At 39.4% G+C, this 23,650-nt stretch overlaps 1 pseudogene; it reads left to right on the top strand.

Moving 5' to 3' along the window:
- Positions 1-19,277: 19,277 nt before the first annotated feature.
- On the top strand, positions 19,278-23,304 carry LOC120862712 (annotated as a pseudogene).
- The last annotated feature ends 346 nt before the right edge of the window (positions 23,305-23,650 follow it).

Raw genomic sequence — 23,650 nt, 5'->3', positions numbered from 1 at the left:
TTATCTCTACTGCTGCCCTGCAGATAGGTTCCTCAGTACCATTTTCTAGATTCCATATATCTGTGTTAATAAACAACGTTTGCTTTTCTCTTTCTGACTTCACTCTGAATAACAGGCTCTAGGTTCATCCACCTCACTAGAACTGACTCAAATTCTTCTTCTAGGATTGTAACTGAGATGAGAAAATTATAGACTATTATTTTGTATTACAAAAAATATTTTGAGAAGAATGATGTTGGCAAGAAAGCAGAATAGGAGTTTTCTATCATCATCCTCCAACAGCATTTATCCGTTTTAGGTTTAAAGTTTGATGAGTTTTGACAGATATATATAGTCATGAATCCATTACTAAAATCAAATATGGATTATTTCCATCACCCCACAAAATTCCCTCATATCCCTTTGTAATCAATCTCCTGTTCTATACCCCAGCCTCCAGCAACAACTGATATGATTTCTGTCTCTATAGTTTTGCCTTGTTATTGATTTTAATTTAGTTGCTCTGTGGCCAGGGAACATAGACTTTATTATAATGATTCTTTGCTATTTAATGAGATTTGCTTTTGGCCCATTATGTGGCTAATTATCATAAAGTATCTCTAGGTCTTGAGTTGCTATATGCAGAGTTCTATTTATGTCAGTCAAATCAAAGTAGTTTATAGTTTTTTCCAATCTTCCACTGTCTTACTCATTTTCTGTCTGGTTTATCTATCAATTTCTGAGAGAGGTATATTAAAATTTCTCACTACTATGGTGGATTTGTCAATTTCTCCTTTCAGTTTTGTCAATTTTTTGCCTCATACATGTTGAGATTAGGTGCTTACAAGTTTAAAATTGACAAACCTTCCTCATGAATCAAAACTTTCATTATTATATAGTAATAATTTTCTTTAGTCCTAAAATACTGTTTTTTCTTAATTTATTTTTTTCTCATGTTAGTATAGTTTTCTTCTGGCTAATACCTGAGTGATAGATCCTTTTTCTAACCTTTCATTTTATACATTTCTGAGTCCTTATGTTTTATATAATTTTTGTATATAATCTAAAGCTGTATTTATTTTTAACCCCATTAATAATTTCTGCTTATTAACTGAATAGTTTAGACCATTTACATTTATTATTAGTTATAATTTTAGTTTGTCTCATCTTACTTTTTTGCTTCATATTGTATTTTTTCTTTTCTGCCATTGTTAAATCTTTTGAGTTTTTGGTTTGTTTTCCCTACTCCCATTGTTTTTGAAGTTATGTACACTCTTCCTCTTTGAGAGATCCCCTGAAAAATTTTAATATGCCTATTAAAGTTTACTAACATTTAAATTTAATATCCCTACTTTCTTCACGAACAATGAAATAACCTCAGATTTTTTTAAACATGACTATGCCCTTCCCATGTTATATATTATTGTTATCCAGTATTTTAATTCTCACCTATTTTTATATCCCCCCAAATCAATTGTTTTATAAAATCTGATTAGATCTATCCACATACTTGCCAGATTTCTTATTTACTACTCCTAGCATCTCAGACTTTCCTTCTGAGATCATGTTTCTCCCTTTTAAAGTATATGTTTTATATGTTCTTTTGATATACTCTGTTGCCTGTTAGTTCTTCTAATTCGCTCTTGTTCTTTTTAGCTATGTATACAATTCTAGGCAGACAGTTATTTTCTCTGTATACTTAATGCTATTACCTCACTCAGAATACCATACCAGAAAAACATCTATTTCTGCTTTATTGATTATGCCAAAGCCTTTGACTGTGTAGATCACAACAAACTGTGGAAAATTCTTCAAGAGATAGGAATACCAGGCCACCTTACCTGCCTCCTGAGAAATCTGTATGCAAGTCAAGAAACAACAGTTAGAACTGGACATGGAACAACAGACTGGTTCCAAACTGGAAAAGGACTACATCAAGGCTGTATATTGTCATCCTGCTTATTTAACTTACATGCTGAGTACATCGTGAGAAATGCTGGCTGGATGAACCACAAGCTGGAATCAAGATTGCAGGGAGAAATATCCATAACCTCAGATATGCAGATGACAGCACCCTATGGCAGAAAGTGAAGAAGAACTAAAGAGCCTCTTGATGAAAATGAAGAGGAGAGTGGAAACGTTGTCTTAAAACTCAACATTCAAAAAACTAAGATCATGGCATCCAGTCCCATCACTTCACAGCAAATAGATGGGGAAACAATGGAAACAGTGACAGACTTTATTTCCTTGGGCTCCAAAATCACTGCAGATGGTAACTGCAGCCATGAAATTAAAAGATGCCTGCTCCTTGGAAGAAAAGCTATGACCAACCTAGACAGCACGTTAAAAAGCAGAGACATTATTTTGCCAACAAAGGTCCATCTAGTCAAGGCTATGGTTTTTCCAGTAGTCATGTATGGATGTGAGAGTTGGACTATAAAGAAAGCTGAGCACTGAAGAACTGATGCTTTTGAACTGTGGTGTTGGAGAAAACTCTGGAGAGTCCCTTGGACTGCAAGGAGATCCAACCAGTCAATTCTAAAGGAAATAAACCCTGAATATTCATTGAAAGGACTAATGCTGAACCTGAAGTTCCAGTACTTTAGCCACCTCATGTGAAGAACTGACTCACCGGAGAAGACCCTGATCCTGGGAAAGATTGAAGGCAGGAGGAGAAGGGGACGACAGAGGTTGAGATTGTTGGATGGCATCATCCACTTGATGGACATGTGTTTGAGCAAGCTCTGGGAGTTGGTGATGGACAGGGAGGCCTGCTGTGCTGCAGTCCATGGGGTCACAAAGGGTTGGACATGACCGAGTGACTGAACTGAACTACATCATTTCATCAGTTTGGTCTGTTATAACAATATACCATTAGACTGAGTCGCTTATAAACAATTGAAAGTTATCTCTGGCAGTTCTGGAGGCTGGAAGTATGAGAGATCAGAGTGGTAGCATGGTTGGGTTCTGGAGAAGGTCCTCTTCTGGCTTGCAGACTCTCATCTTCTCCTTGTATCCTCATATGAGGGAAGGGATGACAAAGCAAAAGCGAAAGCAAAGTCGCTCAGTTGTGTTCGACTCTTAGCGACTCCATGGACTGCAGCCTACCAGGCTCCTCCATCCATGGGTTTTTCCAGGCAAGAGTACTGGAGTGGGGTGCCATTGCACAACAAATAACCTAATTTCCTCCAAATACCATTATATTGGGGGTTAAGATTTTAATATATAAATTTTGCTGGTGGGATTCAAACATGCAGTCATGACACTCAAACATGGCTGCAGTCACCATCTGTACCTTTTGCCTTCTATTGTTGTTATTAGTCTTAGAATTCATTTATCTATAGAGTCAATTTTGGAGAATTCTTACTCATAATTTCTACAAATATTACTTTTCTATTCTGATTATTTTCTTTTAGAAATTCAATTTGACTTATGTTGGAGCCTCTCATTCTCTCATGTATCTTAATTTATCTTTCCTAATTTCCATTCCTTTGTGTTGCTTTTAGAGCAATTGTTTAAGCTTATTTTTCAGGTTAAGCCTATTGTTTTTTGTTAAGAATGTAGCTCTTTAGGGGGCTTAGTGGGTAAGCCCCGCTTACCCCAATGGCTCAGTGGGTAAAGAATCTGCCTGCAATGCTGGAGACATGGGAGACACGGATTTGAACCCCAGGTCAGAAGATTCCCTGGAGAAGGAAATGGCAACACCAATATTTTTGCCTGAAAAATCCCAGGACAAAGGAGCCTGGTAGGCTGCAGCACAGCCCACTGCCAAGGTCCTATTTCCCTGGAGATTGATGTTAAAGGAAAGATGAAACCTAAAATTAAGTTACAGATAAGAATAAATGCCCAAGAGAAGCCAAATCTATATCTGGCTACTATACTGGTTTTCATTTTTTTTTTCAGTCTCTTGGTATTTTCTTTACATTTTATGATCTCAGCTATGTTTCAAAGGGTGTTTATTATATTTCATCTGGTGTTTCTAGATGTTTCATAAAGAAAGGAATTCTCAGTATATTTATTTGCCATATTACTTGATTTGGAAGTCCATAGTTCAATCTTTACTTGAATTTTTTTCTCAAAACAATCTTTAGAAAGAAGAACAAAGATGGTAGTATCAGACTGTCTGATTTCAAAGTATATTAAAAGATTATGGCTATTAAAAGTATGATATTGGCATAAAAACATACATATGGATCAATAAAACAAAATAGAGAACCCAGGAAAAAACCATGCATATATGTTTAAGTCATTTATAATGAAGGAACCAAGAATATATCCTATGGAAAGAATAGTCTCTTCAATAAGTGGTGCTGGGGAATTGGATAGCCACATAAAAAATAATGAAATTGGACCACCATCCCACACCATCCACAAAACTTAACCCCAGTGAATTAAAGACTTGATCATAAGACCTGAAGCCCTAAAACTTTTAGAAGAAAAGGTAGGTGATGAGCTCCTTTACTTATTTCTTAGTGATGACTTTTTGAATCTGATACCAAAAATAAAAGCAAAAAAAGAAAAATCAAACACACACAAGTGGGCTTCTGGACAGTGAAAGGATCCATCAACAAAATAAAAAGGCAACCTATAAATGGAAGAAGGTATTTGCAAATCACATATCTGATAAGGAGTTAATGTCTAAAATATATAAACAAATTAATAACAAAAATTTGATGAAAAAATGGGCAGATCTGATAAACATTTTTCCAAAGATGGCATCCAAATGGCCAAAAGGTACAGGAAAAACTACTCAACATCACTGATCATTAGAGAAATGCAAATCAAATCTACAATGAGATATCACCTCACACATATTAAAATAGCAATTATCAAAGAGACAGGAAATAAGTATTGACAAAGATATGAAGAAATGGGAACCCTTGTGCACTCTTGGTGGGAATGTAACGTGGTACAGCCCCTTTGGAAAGCAATATGGAGGTTCCACAAACAATAAAAAATAGTACTACTATATGATCCAGGAATTCTATTTCTGGCCATTTATCATAAGAAAAGGAAAACACTAACTTGAAAAGCAAAATGCACCCCCACATTCATTACAGCTTTATTTACAACAGCTAAGATAAGGAAACAACCTAAGTGTCCATTAGCAGATGAATGGAGAACAAATTGTGGCATAAATGTGTGTGTGTGTGCGCGCGTGCGTGCTTCGGTTGTGCCCGATTCTTTGCAGCCCTATGGACTATAGCCCACCAGGCTCCTCTGTCCGTGGGATTCTCCAGGCAAGAATCTTGGAGTGGATTGCCATGCCCTCCGCAGTGGGTCTTCCTGACCCGGGATGAAACCTGTATCTCTTTCATCTCCTGCATTGGCAGGGAGGTTCTTTACCATTAGCACCACCTGGGAAGCCTATGTATATATAAATGAATGTTATTCAGCCATTGTTGTTGTTATTCAGTTACCAAGTCATGTCCAACTCTTCGCGATCACACGGACTGTAGCATGACAGGCTTCCCCGTCTCTCACCATCTCCTTAAGTTTGCCCAAGTTCATGTCCATTGAATCAGTGATGCCATCCAAACGTCTCATCCTCTGTCACCCTCTTCTCCTTCTGCCTTCAGTCTTTCCCAGCATCAGGGTCTTTTCCAATGAGTTGGCTGTTTATATCAGGTGGCCAAAGTATTGGAGCTTCAGCTTCAGCATCAGTCCTTCCAGTGAGTATTCAGGGATGTTTTCCTTTAAGATTGACTGGTTTGATCTCCTTGCTGTCCAAGGGACTCTCAAGAATCTTCTCCAGCACCACAGTTCGAAAGTATAAATTCTTAGGCACTCAGACTTTCTTTATGGTCCTACTCTCACATCTGTACACGACTACTGGAAAACCATATCTTTGACTATACAGACCTTTGTTGGCAGAGTGACATCTTTGCTTTTTAATATGCTGTCTAGGCTTGTCATAGCTTTCCTGCCAAGAAGCAATAGTCTTCTAACAATGAAAAGAATAAAATTTTGCCACTTGCAACAATATGGTTATGCTAAGTGAAATAAATCAAAGACAAATGCCATATGATCTTTCTTACATGTGGAATCTAAAACAAACAGACAAGAAACCAAGTACATAGATGCGGAAAACAAATTGGTATTTACCAGAGGTGGGAGGTATTGGTGGAGAAATGAGTTAAAGGGGTCAAAAGATTATAAAATATTTTGAAAAGTTCACAAATAATAAAAAATTGCTATAATATCACCTACTTAGATGATACTTCAACTAGATTGTAAGCTCTTTAAGGACAACATTCTTTTCTTATACACTTCATAAATTGTGTTGCATTGATATGGCAGGTATTCAATACATACTTTCTGAGTAAAAGAATGAACACATACTTTCTCAATTCGTCCATAGAAATTCATATCTAGAGACTATTTGGAAAGTGAGTTTTAAATCTATAAAAGAAACTGACTTAGCCCTAATGGCCTATCATTTCAAAGAGTTTTAGTACTCAGTGACCATTTAATGTATGGATTATTGACCTATTCATTCATATCGCAGATGCTTTGAGCTGTTCAAGTGTGCCAACAGAAATCTGTTTTACAGACTTCAAGATAAATGATTTAGTAGTCTTTAATGATTGCTGTTATGGATGGCTGTGCCCTTAATTGATACTTTAGCAGATTAACAGCTCGCTGGATGGATTATTTCACCCATCTACGCATTTCAGAGAATGACTGTATATCTAATGGTTCGAGTCAAATCAAACAAACATTTGCTGAACTTCCGCTAGGGCAAAACACTGTCTAGTACCTAGTCAGTGGGATAGGGAGGAGGTGGGAAGCAAGTTTAAAAACATACAACAAAAACAGCAACAAATCATGCAACAAAAATGTCCTAAATAACACGGTGAGCATCTATCATGGATGCTTTCCATGAAGCTTGGCCAAAATGATACCAAGATCATTCTAAGAATTTCTGAAACATCTTCAGAGTGTTTGTGTAGGCACACTTGATTGTGTGCTAAGAGTTTCTTGTTGAATATTATTGTTTATCAAACATGAAATTAGTAAAAACATTAACAGCATTGGAGTAATTAAGAGATGTGTTAGTAGTAGCAACAGCGGCAGTGGGAATCATGGCCATGGGTAAAACAAAAAGCTGTTAAATAAGAAAGCCTGGGTAGGCCTTCTTCTTGGCTAGTAATGTCAAGTCTAAGAAAGAATTTGTTGATACTACAAAGAGGTAGGCTCCTGTCTAGTCATTAAAAAGAGTGTGGGTATTTTTTTACAAAACAGACCTTATTTTGAATCTCTAATTTTTTTTGGCTACGGGCCATATAAAACTATGCGTGTAACTGAACATCTCTGCAGTTTGGTCCTTTATGAAATGGGTCTAATACCTACTTTGCATTGTAGTTATTTTCAGTTCAGTTCAGTTCAGTCGCTCAGCCGTGTCCAACTCTTTGCGACCCCATGAATCGCAGCACGCCAGGCCTCCCTGTCCATCACCAACTCCCGGAGTTCACTCAGACTCACATCCATCGAGTCAGTGATGCCATCCAGCCATCTCATCCTCTGTCGCCCCCTTCTCCTCCTGCCCCCAATCCCTCCCAGCATCAGAGTCTTTTCCAATGAGTCAACTCTTTGCATGAGGTGGCCAAAGTACTGGAGTTTCAGCTTTAGCATCATTCCTTCCAAAGAAATCCCAGGGCTGATCTTTAGGATGGACTGGTTGGATCTCCTTGCAGTCCAAGGGACTCTCAAGAGTCTTCTCCAACACCACAGTTCAAAAGCATCAATTCTTCGGCGCTCATGTAGTTATCAGTACCTGGCACATAATTTGTGTACTCGAAATGTTCAATAAACTCAGCCATTAAAAAGAATACATTTGAATCAGTTCTGATGAGATGGATGAAACTAGAGCCGATTATACAGAGTGAAGTAAGCCAGAAAGAAAAACACCAATACAGTATACTAACACATATATATGGAATTTAGAAAGATGGCAATGATGACCCTGTATGCAGGACAGCAAAAAAGACACAGATGTGTATAGCGGACTTTTGGACTCAGAGGGAGAGGGAGAGGGTGTGATGATTTGGGAGAATGACATTGAAACATGTATAATATCATGGAAGAATCGAATTGCCAGTCTATGTCTGATGCAGGATATGGCACGCTTGGGGCTGATACGTGGGGATGACCCAGAGAGATGTTGTGGGGAGGGGGGTGGGAGGGGGGTTCATGTTTGGGAACGCATGTACACCTGTGGTGGATTCATGTCAATCTATGCCAAAACCAATGCAGAATTGTAAAGTAAAAATTTAAAAAAATAAATAAATTAATTAATTAAAAATAAATAAATAAAAAAATAAATAGTAATTATTATTCTAGTTATTTTATTAGTCACAAATGTATGTGTCTACCATGACTGTCAAAATCTAGCAATGCCATTTACTGTTAGGAAACACATGTTGGAAAATTCAACATGAACTTTGATGACAACGTGGACTTAGGGTGCAGCTGGGAAATTAGACTAGGGAAAGACAGGCTGTCTGTAGGACTGGCAGGTGAAAACAGGAGTTAGAAAACTGGTCATAGAAATTCCATGTTGGTTATTGTGGGAAGAAAGGGAGGCTTATCACTGTGGTTTTCTCCACTGAACTCATGAAGACTGCTTGTTAAATCTAGTTTAAAAGAGTAACATTGTCAGAAAGCCCGTTGAAATTTGCTCTTTTCAGCCTGACATTTTCCTATGGAAATAATTACAATTACATTTTAATATCTGGAAAATATTTCAGGTCAGAAATGGTGATGCTTGCACTGAGAAGGATAGGAGATGTGAAGTTTCACTGGAAAAATTAAGAAATACTGTGCAAGAATATGATTATTGTCCTTTTTATCACCTCAGTGTGTATATATGTGTACATATATATGTTGTTTCTATGTATATATATTATGTATATATACTGAATATACCCAATATACATTGTATATATATTATTGTGTATATACATTGCTTCTGAATATATATACATATATATGTGTGTGTATATATATTCCAAAGACAGGAATAAAAATGTCAAGAAATGCATATATATATACACACATTGCATTCCAATCAAGACTTAGTTTTCCTGACTTTTTGGCTTCCCTGAATATTATAAAGATTTACTGGAAGTTCAGAGGTCAGAGAAGTTCATCTGATGCAGAAAGCAAAATGAAGAAATACTTTATTTCCTCTTTAATGCATTTGCTTACATGAGATGGAAATTCTTGATGCAAATGCTTGATAAATACAAATAAATCTTGGAGGGAGAGTTGGCAGAGTGACAGAACAAGTTCTCATGCCTGTTAAAGCTGCATTTTGGGTATAACAGAGGAACCTCCTTACAGGCCCCCAAGCAGGAGCTGCTGACCCAGATTGGCTCTAAGATTTCAAGTCAAGTGTCAGCTTACCTTTCCCATTAGGCAGGGTAGCCTGTGATTCATTGCCAGTAGCCTGCCTCTGTGGGGACAGTTAGTGAGGTTTGAAGTTTCATTAAATTTTCCTTTCAAAATCCTTTTCTTTCCATGAGGGAGGATGAAAGTTAAAAGTTTCCAGATAAGCTTAGCTGGAGTGCATCCCATTTCTCTGAGTTTTAAGGATGGAGAAGGAAAATGGGTAGGAAGGTAAGTACCCTGTCTGACTTAACTGGGTGGGACTGCCCCAGTGTTACCTGCTGAGATGTTTCTTGGGCAGGTACCAATTTGCCTCAGGCATTTAGAGGGCTTATTTCTTTAGGTGGGTTGGCCCATTATCTCCTCAGGGCACAAGCCTACTTTCCATTAGTGCTAATGTGAAGGGCGTGCTCACTGAATTGTGAGCGCAGACAGGTGTGTGAAAGGCAGGACTGGGGCTGTCCAGAGGAGTCAGCAGGGCAGGGGGAGGTTCTTTTGGAACAGTGGCAGGCATATTCTTGCCAGGAAGTATGCATTTCTTGACATTTTTATTCCTGTCTTTGGAAGTGGAATTGGGAGGGAGACTTTATTTTTATTTTTTTAAAGATTTTTTTTTTTTTGATGTGAACTTCACAGTCAAACTAATTAATGTATTTATCACTTCACAGAGTTGCTTTTGGGGTGTGGGGACATGAGGGAACAACTAAGATCTGCTCCCAGCACATTTTAGTATACAGTTCAGTTCAGTTCAGTTCAGTTGCTCAGTCGTGTCCGACTCTTGGCAACCCCATGAATCGCAGGACGCCAGGCCTCCCTGTCCATCACCAACTCCCGGAGTTCACCCAAACTCGTGTGCATTGAGTTGGTGATGCCATCCAGCGATCTCATCCTCTGTCATCCCCTTCTCCTCCTGCCCCCAATCCCTCCCAGCATCAGGGTCTTTTCCAATGAGTCATACAAGTCAGTATTAATAACTATAGTGACTATGTGTGTGTGTGGTTAGTCATTCAGTCATGTCTGACTCTTTGCGACCCTGTGAACTATAGCCCACCAAGCTCCTCTGTCCATGGAATTCTCCAGGCAAGAATACTAGGGTGGGGTGCCATTCCCTTCCCCAGGGGATCTTCCCAACCCAGGGATTGAACCTGGTCTTCTGCATTGTGGGCAGATTCCTTACCATCTGAGCCACCAGGGAAACCCATTTTTAAAGTCTTTATTGCACTTGTTACAATATTGCTTCTGTTGTTTTATGTTCTGGTTTTTGTTTTGTTTTTTTGGACATGAGGCAAGTGGGGTCTTAGTTCCCCAACCAGGTATCAAACCCCCACCCTCTGCATTGGAGGGCGAAGCCTTAGCCATTGCACTGCTAGGGAAGTCCCTGCAAGACTTTTAGGACTCTAGGAAGCCAAAAGTTTAGCAAGAAAGTTTTTACCTGGCCCATAGGTATCAACTTGTTAAAGAGATTTTCAAACTGCCAGCAAAGCATAATGCAAAGAACCAGATTAGGGAAGATATTTTTGAATATCTAGTTTCAGCCAAGCAAAGGAGAGAGAAAGATAAGATGTGCTGTGAGCACAGGTGTGGCTTGCTGCAGCAGACAGCTTCTGACCTTCTTCATGTAGCACCAACTCCCCCCAGCCTTGCCGAGCTGGGGAATTCCAGATTTGTTGCTAAGTAATAATTTGTCACAGTTGGATGCTATAATAAAAGCTGTTGCTATAGATGCTGTTCTTTTGAAAAAGTTAGAAAGGTTGAAGTGGGGATGAGTAGGGACGGTGTGTAGCCAAGTTTTAGGTTGCTGTGACTTGGGCTGTATTCTAGCTTAGTTGGCAGCCCTAAGTCTATGTCTCAGACTCAACTTTTGCTTCAGTCTTGATTTCATTGGGTCAATTAATTAATCCAACAGTGTTGACTGAGCTAGCTGACTTTCCTGTAGCTGGAACAAAGCCTATGTAAGAGTAACTGTGGCCAGTATCATTGGGTCATGTTAACCTCCAAGCGTTAGGTGGGCATTTTTATGGTCTGATCTCAGCTGTATACGTCAGAATCATCAGGGGTGTTTTCAAGAATGCACATTCCTTGGCCTTTCTCCAAATCTGCCATATTAAAATGTGGTGCACACACGTATGCACCATTTGGGCAACTCTCATAAATACTAACATCCTAGAATCATTGTTTTTGTTGATATTTATCAGTTGTAAAATGTAGGTGGGCAATATCTGTAGAGGCAGTTTTTCTCCCCTACCTTCCTTCAAGCCAATTAAACTGAAGTGAAAACACATAGTAGAAATGATTCTTAATTCACATGGCTTCTGGAGAGGTTCAAACTAGAAAGCTTGTGTTTTCCCAGGAATTCAGACTGGAGTAATAAACGTCATATTTAAAAATAAATCCTATGTCCTTCCAAATATTAGGCCTCTCAAATATATATCAATAGGTTAAACAAACACATTGAACAATTCATAAAAGAAGAAATGTCTTTCCTTAGCTATTGCTTAGCTATTCTGTTCTTAGCTATTGCTGTTTATAGTTTTGGCTTCGCTGGTGGCTCAGCCTGTAAAGAATCTGCTTGCAGTGCAGTGGACCTGGGTTAGATCCCTAAGTTGGGAAGGTTCCATGGAGAAGGAAATGGCTACCCACTCCAGTATTCTTGCCTGGAGAATTCCATGGACAAAGTAGCCTTGAGGGCTATAGTCCATGGGGTTGCAAAGAGTCAGAAATGACTGAGACAATAATGCTTTAATTATAGTTTATTATAACACTTTATTTATAGTTTATAGTTATTAATGGTTTAATGTAACCACAGTCTTCCATTTAGATTGATTTTTTAAAAAAATTTGAATGGTCTTTTTATCTTTCTTGGAACTCATTGTGGAGACATACTATCATAACATATAGTAAGTGTAAAGCATACACACCAAACAGAATGCTTGTCATACAATGATGCTCAGAAAGGGAGTCCTGCTTTTTGTTCTTCTCCTTCTTTCTCCTCTAGATGGCTCTGGGAATTCATATGAACTTTGTGATAACCAACTTTCTGATCCATGATTTCTGATTTAAATCACAGGCAGTATACTCATCCTATTTGAAACACTGGAGATAATTAAAGGTACCATTTGGTTCTTAATTAAAAGCACCTTCTTTGCCTAACTTAGCCCTTCATGTATGTAGACTGGAGGACATGTTCTTCCTTCTGTGCCCTGACTCTCAACACTGCCAGCTGGGAAAGAGAAGAAGACAAATGTGAAATCTCTTTTCAAAAAGTGTGTGGACTCCATTTCCTTTTTGTCCCAAATAGGGAAAAGGTAATATCCATGTTTCCCTTTTGAGAAAATGAATGAAGCTACCAACCTAGATAGCATATTCAAAAGCAGAGACAATACTTTGCCAACAAAGGTCCGTCTAGTCAAGGCTATGGTTTTTCCAATAGTCATGTATAGATGTGAGAGTTTGGACTCTAAAAAAAGCTGAGTGGGGAAGAATTGATGCTTTTGAACTGTGGTGTTGGAGGAGACTCTTGAGAGTCCCTTGGACTGCAAGGAGATCCAACCAGTCCATTCTAAAGGAGATCAGTCCTGAATGTTCTTTGGAAGGAATGATGCTAAAGCTGAAACTCCACTGCTTTGGCCACCTCATGCAGAGTTGACTCATTGGAAAAGACCTTGATGCTGGGAGGGATTGGGGGCAGGAGGAGAAGGGGATGACAGAGGATGAGATGGCTGGATGGCATCACTGACTTGATGGACTTGAGTTTGAGTGAACTCTGGGAGTTGGTGATGGACAGGGAAACTTGGTATGCTGCAGTTCATGGGGTCGCAAAGAGCCGGACATGACTGAGTGACTGAACTGAACTGAACTGAATACCCTTTCATCAGCGTAATTGCAGAGTTTTGAACAAAGATTTTAACTAGACTTAAGGACACCTTTATCTCTTGTGCTGACATTATTTCTTCCCCAGATTAAATATCTCTGCCCTTGCATTAATTATCCAGAATCTTCTAATTGAGCAGCTCTGATTACAAGGTTTTTGAATGAGAGCATTATATATTACTCTTTACCTTCATGTATATAATCATATGTAATCACAAAAGAGCCCCTAAGAGGCAAAGAGAGGTCCTTCTTTGCTGGGACAATTCTTGCTTGGTTTAGCAAAGATTTCATTCTCTTTACTGTTATACAAATATTTTTGAAAGTTAGAATTCATTTTAGGGATCATTTTGAAGTGTTCTTGAATTATAAACTCCAGAACATAAGTCATTGGCAGAATGTTATCTATATATTTGTATCTACATTTATATCTATATTACATATATCTTAACCCCATTTCTGGTGCTCCTTTAAAATCTCTTAATTTCTAGAGCAGAGTTGCCCAAATCACAGATCCTGAAGCACATTTATCTCTTTCACATGCAGCCTTCACTCTTCAAGATCTCTAATTTATGTATTGGAAAATCCTATTAAACCAGCCTTGACAGGGCAAACAATAGCAATTTGTTGTTGTTTTTTTTTCTTCTGTTGATTGCAAAAGTGGCTTCTAGGTTACCTGAGTACTAATAGTTTCTTTTCTTCAGTTTGAGGTGCACTGGGATTTTAAGTTAAAAAAAAAAAGTCAATTTAATTTCTAGTGTCATCTATTTTGAAAAGAAAGAAGAAACAACTCAGGGAAGCTGGGGATATTGGGGTCTTTCCATTCTATCTGAATTTGAAGTTACGATTTGTGCTAGTATGACTTTTAAAATTAATTTAGAAACAAAGGTAACATCAATGAAAAAATGAAATTAAAACAGTGGAAGAGACCCAGAACAGTAGAGGAATTCTGATTTTGGTGTCAATTTTGCACTGAGATAATCCTGGTGTTCTAGATTTTTACCAGAAGTCAACCAGGGTGCAAAATCACTCACAAAGCTCATGAGTTGGGTGTGGGCCTCATGGAAATTGATGCTCAGAGAATATGGTTAAATGGCAGTGATTCTCTGAATTTCCTATGCTTTAGGATGGTGACTTCTAAAGACTACTTCCCCCGGGGTCAATAGTGAGTTGGTGGAAATTTGGGGTGTCAACACCACTGGGAGGACTAAGTCTGTCTGTCACAAACTCATGCTTGGTGCGCTGCTTAAATCAGATCAATACTTGAGTGATGTCAGCTTCAGGGAGTGGGAGTCTTGGTCTAGGGGCAGAGGGAGTGGGTTGAGAGAAAGATGTGTGAACCAGAAGAGGAAGGAAGGAGAGGAAGAAGGCGGATGCAACATGCTCAGTCGTGTTTGACTCTTTGTGACCCCATGGACTGTACCCCACCCAGGCTCCTCTGTCTTTGGAATCTCCCAGGCAAGGATACTGGGGTGAGTTGCTATTTCCTTCTCCAGAGGATCTTCCCAACCCAGAAATCAAACCTGCATCACTTACGTCTCCTGCATTGGCAGGCAGATTCTTTACCACCAGCACCACCTGTGAAGCCCATGAGTCCCAGGGAATGAGTCCCAGGGGATGGGTACCAGGGGATGAGTCCCAGGGGATAGGTACCAGGAAATGAATACCAGGGGATGGGTACCTGGGAATCCTTTTACTCAAGGGTACTGCTAGCAGCTGCCTGAGTCTCAGCTGCCTGCGGCTCTGCTTGGGGACTTTATGTAGGTTTAATCCAGATGTTAAGCCTGTTCTCTAATGGTGCTCATCTTAACTGCATCTAAACCTGGGAAGAGTGCTCACGTAGTAATAAATAACCTTGCTAGAGAGGAGGGCTGAGAGTTGAGTCCAGAGGATGTTGCTTCCATTCCAGGCCAAACTGCTTTCCTAAAGTAGGGGAAATGTTGTACTGGGAATAAAGTGCCCCTTAAGTGTTTTCACCTATGGTAGGAAAAATTCAATTTCCCTGAAAGATATGTCACCATTTTTCCCTTCCTGAGGCTTTAATCTCTGTATTGCAGTAGAAAAAGTGCTGAGGATCAAAGATGCCATACAAATTACTGGGTCACGTTTTGAAACCTACTTGTGTGGTCATCAGAAAGTCTGGGACAGGAGGTGGCTGGCGGCAGATGGAGAACTGTGGGGGTGTTGGACGAACAGCAGGGAAGGCCGGTGAAATTATCTGAACACAGAATGGTGATTCTGATGCTGTGTTCTGCCACCAAGCACAGGTTATTAGCTGTAAAAAATCAATTTTCTTTGATAGTGTCTCTATGCCCCTTACCTCTTCTCTGAAATTTAGGTGATGACCAAAGTAACTTCAGACAGTGTACTGTGTGGCATAATATGTGTTTTTGCTGTTTAGTTGCTCTGGACATTATAAAATCAATATACTATGATGCTGAAGCCAAATTTCAAATAGATACTGTATTTATCCTATCTTCCTTGTAATTTCAATCAGATAAGGTTTTTGTTTTGTTTTGTTTTGTTCCCTGTCCAACACTGTTTGGTGAGCATTCAGTTTCTTGCAACAAGCTAAATGTTGTACATGAATATGCTTCAGTCTAATCACAGCACATTTGTTTAGTTCATAATATGTGCAAAGTACCTACAAAGTGCTATGAAAGAAACAAATTTTGTTTTAGACAGAGGACTTTCCTTTTCTTTTGGAGTTTAAGTGAAAGTCACTCAGTCGTGTCCAACCCTCTGGGACCTTGGAATTCTCCAGACCAGAATACTGGAATGGGTAGCCTTTTCCTTCTCCAGAGGATCTTCCCAACCCAGATATTGAACCCAGGTCTCCTGGATTGTGGCAGATTCTTTACCTGCTGAGCCACAAGGGAAGCCCAAGAATACTGGAGTGGGTAGCCTATCCCTTCTCTAGGGGATCTTCCCGACCCAGGAATCAAACTAGGGTCTCCTGCTTCACAAGCAGATTCTTTATCAACTAAGCTATCAGGGACGCCCTTTGGAGTTTGCTCCTATCTATTATTTTTACTTCTTTTTTGTTTTATAAGCTTATCTTTTAAAATGATAAAATTAATATAGCTATAATACCTTATCAACAAATTGGAAACAAGAGGAAAAAAATGTCTACAAAGTCATCCCCCTAATGAAAAACTGCTAGCATTTTGGTGTTTTCTTCCAGCCCTTTTTTCTGGGCATCTGGGTTTTCCTTTCAGTTGCTACAGTGTACATATATGCTTTTATCTCCTTTCAGTTCACAATATTATGAACATTGACCATTTTACTACAAAATCTTTACATCTTATTTGTGAAGGGTCTTAACACTGAAAAACAGATGCTGCTGCTGCTGCTGCTAAGTCGCTTCAGTCGTGTCCGACTCTGTGCGACCCCAGAGACGGCAGCCCACCAGGCTCCGCTGTCCCTGGGATTCTCCAAGCAAGTTCACTGGAGTGGTTTGCCATTTCCTTCTCCAATGCATGAAAGTGAAAAGTGAAAGTGAAGTCGCTCAGTCGTGTCCGACTCTTCGTGACCCCATGGACTGCAGCCTACCAGGCTCCTCCATCCATGGGATTTTCCAGGCAAGAGTACTGGAGTGGGGTGCCATTGCCTTCTCCGGAAAAACAGATGAGAGATATTTATTTAAATAGTCCCTTGTTTTTAACTGTTTTAGTAGCAGCACGAGATGTGTAAAGAACATGTGTTTCCCTAGAAACTAGGCCTGAATGCATGCTCAATTACTTTTTTCTCTGTGATCAGAGAGAAGTAATTTCTCCTCTCTGAACCTCAGTTTTCATATCTATAAACTCTGCCATGTATTCAGTGAGTATGTGATCTGGAAATGGTAGCTATTATCACTTAGGCTTGCCTGAATTTTTGTCACTATAAATAATGAAATATGGAGCATATTTACACACATAATATAACACTTCTAGGTTTTGTGTTATTTTCTTTGGCTGTAACTTCAAAATAGAATTTCTGGATTGATCCATTTAAAGATTCTTGACTTGTTTTATCATATTGTTTTCCAATTTACTAATTGAAATAACACTATCAAAATGTAACAAAACCTGGTTTTACTTTCTATTTTTCAGATGAACAATAAAGTATCTTTTTAAGTCCCTGCAAATCCAAGTGGGAGTTTGATTGTTATATTCAAATTTTCATTTGGGAATATCACATGCCTGCTCACTTACTAAAACATCTTATATTTTCATAAACCTTTGTATTTTTTCATATAGCCCACTTTTCTCATCCAAAACATGCATAAAGTTTTGTGTGTTTTATTTCCATTGAGAGTGTACATGTATTGAAATAATTATAATTATCATTATATTGTGATATGATTATATCATATGATCTATATTTTTATGTTCCTCTAATAGTCATAACTCTATTTTGTTTGGTTTATATGTCATTCTTTTTTTTTTTTTTACACTGAATTATAGTTAATTTACAGTACTGTGTTAATTTCAGGTGTATAGTATAGTGATTCCATTTCTTCATGATTATACTCCATTATAGGTCATTTCAAGATAATGGCTATAATTCCCTGTGTACACAATATATTCTTGTTGTTTTTCTTTTTATACATAGTAGTTTGTATCTATTAATCCCATACCCCTAATTTGTCCCTCCCCACTCCTTTTGGTAATCATAAACTTGTTTTTTATGCCCATGAGGTGTGTTTGTTTTGTATATACATTCATTTGCCTTATTTTTCAGATTCCACATATGTGATATCATATAATATTTGTCTCTTTCTAACTCTTCATCATCCTTTTTTTGGTCAGAAATTTAAATCAGAATTTGAATTCTGGTCAGAATTTCTAAATCAATATAAGCAGTGATAGAGATAACCCTACTTATTTGGTTTGGATATAAAAGGACAACATTTCCCAAACTGTCAAACTGTATTCTGAGGAGACTAGTGCTTTGTACAAAAAATGTTTGCAGTTCATTGAGATTTGCAATTCACATTACCATACAAATGTTTCCAAGACATGCTATAGTTAGAAATAGATTTAAATATTGTTCAATTTATTTGGACAAAGAATCCTCATACTTACCCCAACTTTTCCCCCTCTTTCTTTTAGAACTGCATGTGTTTTCATTTTAGATAACAATATTTCTGAGGGATTTCCATTTGGGAAAAGATATTATAATATAAAATATATATATGAAATATAATGTTGGGATTAATTTGGAAAAGATTTTGTTAATAATGTCAATGAAGTAGCCATTTATCCCTTTTTAAAAGTATCATTAATAGGAATGAATATCATGTGTCTTTTAAATACCTGTTGAACAAATTAGTTTTTGTTATTTAGCCTACTAATGTGATAAAATAAAAAGTTCCTTGATACTGAACCCTCTAAAATCCTAGGATAATAACTACTTGGAATTTGTAGATATTTTTTAATACCCCTTGGATTGTCTTTGCTAATATTTTACTATACTTAGTATTTTTATTTCTATATTCATAGGTAAAATTGGTCTATGATTTTAATTTTCATGTTAACTTTATTAGATTTTGGTATCAGGGATCTATATTCATTCCATTGAATAAAGTGAGTATTTTTCTTTTCCTCAATACAGTAACTGTTTATGTTCAGCGTGGGAATTCTTTGCTCCTTGAATGTTTGAAATAATTCCCTGGTTAATGGGCTGAAGCCTTTTATGGGGATGTTCTTTAATAACTCTATTGATAATTTCACCAGCATTGCTCTTGTCAGGATCTCCTTCTATTGTTAAGTCAGTTTTGGTAATTTATGTTTTTCTTCCAGATAATTGTCTGTTTTGCTGAGATTGCTTAATTTATTTGCTTATAATTACCCATGGTGTACTTTATAATTTTCAAATATTTTCTGTCACTTTTTAATATTTATTTTCTCTAATTGTGCCATTTCTACCTTTCATTTTTTTTAGAACTAAGCTTGAATTTATTAACTCTACTATGTTTCTTTTTTTAATTTCTGATTTTATTAGGATTATGTCTTTTGACTTCTGCTCCTGGTCCATGTGAGAGACAGGCTGCTGAGATGAGCATGAACCAGGCTGTGGAGAGGAAACTTCTGGCTTTGAACCAACAGAAGAACTAGAGGATTTGCCAATAGACTACCCCTTGAGCACCAGTGAAGATGAAGGGGACAAAGATGGAAAAAGAAAGCATCAGAAGCTTCTGGAATCAATCAATTCACTTAATGGAAAGGATAGGCAGAAATTGGCTGAGAGGTCTGAGGCTAGTCTGAAGGTGTCAGAGTTCAGTGTAAGTTCTGAAGGATCAGGAGAAAAGATGGTCCTTTCAGATCTGCTTGAGCCTGTTAAAACTTCATCCTCATTGGCTACTGTGAAAAAGCAGCTGAATCGAGTGAAATCAAAGAAGACTGTAGAGTTACCACTTCACAGAGAAGAGATTGAGTGGATCCACAGAGAAGTGGCATTCAATAAAAGCTCCCAAATCCTCTCCAAATGGGATCCTGTCATTCTGAAGAACCGGCAAGCAGAGCAGCTGGTTTTTTCCCTGAGCAAGCCCCAATCAGCATTTGCTCCCATCGAACATGTGGTCAGTGGCTGGAAGGCAGGAACTCCTCTGGAGCAGGAGATTTTTAATCTCCTTAAGAACAGGGAGCCCATGACAGACCCTTTACTGACTTCCATGGTAAAGGCTTCTCTCAAAACTATGAGCCTGGAGGAGGTAAAGATGCGCCAAGCAGAGCTTCAAAGGGCCCGGGCCCTGCAATCCTACTGTGAGGCCAGGGCTCGAAGAGAGAAGAGAATCAAAAGCAAAAAGTATCACAGAATTCTGAGGAAAGGAAAGGCCAAGCAAGCCTTAAAAGATTTTGAGAAGCTGCAGAAGGTTGCCAGGGTTCAGCCCTGGTGGATCCAGGGTAATTCGAAGGGGAGATGGAATTGGCGTCCTAGGAAAAATCTTATTTAATTACAGATATAAAGAGAGATTAGAAAAGAATAGTGTAGTAGGAAAATTAGTGGAGAAAAAGAGGCTGAATAACTTGGTTTACTTGGGATACCAATAAAACTCCAAGACAAGGAATTTGCACCACCTATGTAGGCCACAGGCGTCTTTCCATTCTCCTGAAGGAGAGGAGGCACTGAGGCCTCCCCAGTCTGATCTTAGAAGCCCAGGCAAAATTAGCAGGCTTGGTGAGTACCCACGTTCCAGATGGGAATTCAGCTGGAAGGGAAAAAGAACGACACTGGGGAATCAGTCTTTCCAGGGACTGATCCGATTTATTTATTTTTCAGGTTTGCTTATATACTTTTTGTTATTCATAGGGATGAATACAGAGTCACGTGGGGGTCAGCAGACCTGACCCTTGTCAAAATCAGGTGCTTCATATAAATGTATACAAAGGTCTTATGGGTTTTACATCATCTTCTGGCCATGAGGCCTGCTGACATTTTATGGCCCTTTCTGATAACGGTCAGTCAACCAGAAAACTTATTTTTTCCAGGGGTGATTTTTTCTTAAACCAAGCACCACCCTCCAAATAAAGTTGCATTCCTATAGGGTGAGGGTGTAGTGGGTTACAATCAAGAAAGGGAATTTACTTAGCCTAAGGTTTAACATGATTAATCTTAAAGGTTAATACTTATTTCTCCTGTATGCTAGTTATATTCATTATAAGGGCAGGGAATATGGAGATTTAGCAGCAATGGCACCCCACTCCAGTACTCTTGCCTGGAAAATCCCATGGACTGAGGAGCCTGGTAGGCTGCAGTCCATGGGGTTGTGAAGAGTCGGACATGACTGAGCGACTTCACTTTCACTTTTCACTTTCACACATTGGAGCAGGAAATGGCAACCCACTCTGGTGAACTTGCCTGGGGAATCCCAGGGACAGGGGAGCCTGGTGGGCTGCCGTCTATGGGGTTGCACAGAGTCGGACATGACTGAAGCGACTTAGCAGCAGCAGCATTGGCTCAACAAATGAAAAACCCTTCACCAATATAATTTCTAATCAACCCACTATACTAATAATTTTGTAACTTCTCGAAAGAGTCTGTATTTAGAAAGTTTTAAAGCATCTCATGCCTCTCATGGTTGGGAGGCTGTAAACAATCACATGTGGCTGGACAAACCTGCTCAGGCAGGCTAGAGAACCTTCAGAAGAGTTTGTAAGTTGAAACACTCATCACGCCCAGGAATTTTTATTAACTGGAGCTGCAAGTTAACTCCTTCTCTGAGAGAGATGGTGGGGGAATAGCCCCCTGTAAAGTCAGAGGTATAGGTGAGAGCATAAAACAGTAAAGTAGGCACTCTGGTTTTGGGGGTAGATGCTCGGGAACAGGGGGTCTCCTGAGGCTCGATCTTGCCTTTGCATATGCCAAAGCCTCCTTCCTCATGACCTTTGCCCTGGGCAGAGTTCCTCACGCTGGCTCCCTACAGAAGGTCAATCCTGCTGCGGCACTAGAAGAACTAGAAAACCTTGACAAGGCCAGAATGATGGAGCAAATGAGCCTTAAGCACCAGAGCAGTGGGAAATGGGCAAAAGCAAAGGCGATTATGGCCAAATATGACCTGGAGGCTCACCAGGCTATGCAGGAACAGCTGGCCAGGAACAAAGAGCTGACACAGAAGGTCCGGGTGGCCTCTGAGAGTGAGGAAGAGGAGGAAGGCCAGGAGGAAGAGGAAGAACCTCTTGTCCCTGACATGGTGAATGGGGTGCAGATAAAGGCAAATGGACTGAACCCCTGGATGTTCTGGAATCACTTCACTGATGCCAAAGAGGCTGAAGTCCAGAAAGATCTGGAGGATCCTGCTGAGCCTGGAGCCCAGGAGACTTCTGAAAGTGAGGAAGAAAGAGCAGTGGTGGAGGAAGAAACTCTCTTGAAGAATTTGAGGAAAGACATCACTTAGACAGAAGTCTGAGGTCAACCACATGGCGGAGCCAGTGCACAGACTGTAACAAAGGATCCTAGCAGCCAGGAGGTGCTGTCCGAATTGAGGGCACTGTCTCAGAAACTCATCACGGAGAACCATCAGTCAGGGAAACAAGAACTGAGTTCAGTGAAGACAGCCCAGAAAGAGGAACCTGCCAGGGAGGAAGAGGAGCCCATGTTGCTGCAGAGGCCAAAGAGAGCTCGGACTCTGGACGAGCTGGAGGAGCTGGGCAGAGAAGGGTGTGTTGAAAACAAGGAGCTTCCCAGAACTGCAGTGGAAGGGCTGCAGTTGGAGAAGAATCTAAGTAATCATATTGGTGCCCCAAGGAGAAGAAAAGGAAGGAGCAAATGATTGATCTCCAGAATTTCCTAACCATAAAATTGCCTTCCGTGAAGTCCTTGGCATTTCCCACGACTGTACAGGAGTTGAAAGATGAAGATGAGAGAGATCAAAGGCAGATAATAAAGGAAGCTTTTGCTGGGGATGATGTCATCAGAGACTTCTTGAAAGAGAAGAGGGAAGCTGTGGAGGTGAGTAAGCCAAACGACCTGGACCTGACTCTGCCTGGCTGGGGCGAGTGGGGTGGTATGGGCCTGAAGCCCAGTGCCAAGAAGAGATACCAGTTTCTCATTAAAGCCCCTGAGGATCCTCCAAGGAAAGACAAGAATTTGCCAAACGTGGTTATCAATGAGAAGTGGAACAGCTATGCAGCAGCTCATCAGGTGCAGGTGCTTCCGCATCCATTCACACACCATCAACAATTTGAAAGGACCATCCAGACTCCCATAGGATCTACATGGAACACCCAGAGGGCCTTCCAAAAGCTGACCATGCCCAAGGTTGTTACCAAGCCAGGCCATCATTAAGCCTATCAAAGCAGAGGATGTGGGCTACCGATCTTCCTCAAGGTTGGACCTCTAGGTCATACAGAGGAATCCAAAACAACTCTCCATGCCTCACAAAAAAACATCTGGAGAATAACTGTGTGGATTGAATTGCTGAAGTAGTGACACCTTGGTGCTGGGAACCAATAGCCACGACTGTTCCTCCACTGGCCTGGTTTTACTTGGAGCTGCAAGATGATTCGAAAACAAGCTTAGCACACCATGGGTGTAGATAAGCCACATTTTAGAAATAAAGGCATTTTTATCTATTAAAAAAAAGGATTATGTCTTTCTGTTTTCTGAAGCTCCTTGTTTTTTTTTTTTTTCCCTAAATTGATAGCTTGATTATATTTTCCCTTTCTCTTTAACTTTGTAAATAATAAGAACCCTTGACTATAAATTTGCCTATGAGTAGATCCATAAAGCTTAATATGTTTTATTACCATTTTGTTATAGCTAAATAAGCTTTAATTGTACTACTAGCTGGCCTATTGAAGATCTCATGAAAAATGCTCTAAATGGGCCTGAGATTTGTGGCTTTGTCATGCGTTCTTTCAGCTTTAGCATCATTCCTTCCAAAGAAATCCCAGGGCTGATCTTCAGAATGGACTGGTTGGATCTCCTT

This window comes from Oryx dammah, unplaced genomic scaffold, assembly GCF_014754425.2.
Source record: "Oryx dammah isolate SB20612 unplaced genomic scaffold, SCBI_Odam_1.1 HiC_scaffold_4, whole genome shotgun sequence".
NCBI classification, from domain to species: Eukaryota; Metazoa; Chordata; class Mammalia; order Artiodactyla; family Bovidae; genus Oryx; species Oryx dammah.
Note: the sequence above shows the minus strand (reverse complement) of the source record. Positions and strands in the feature narration are given on the sequence as shown.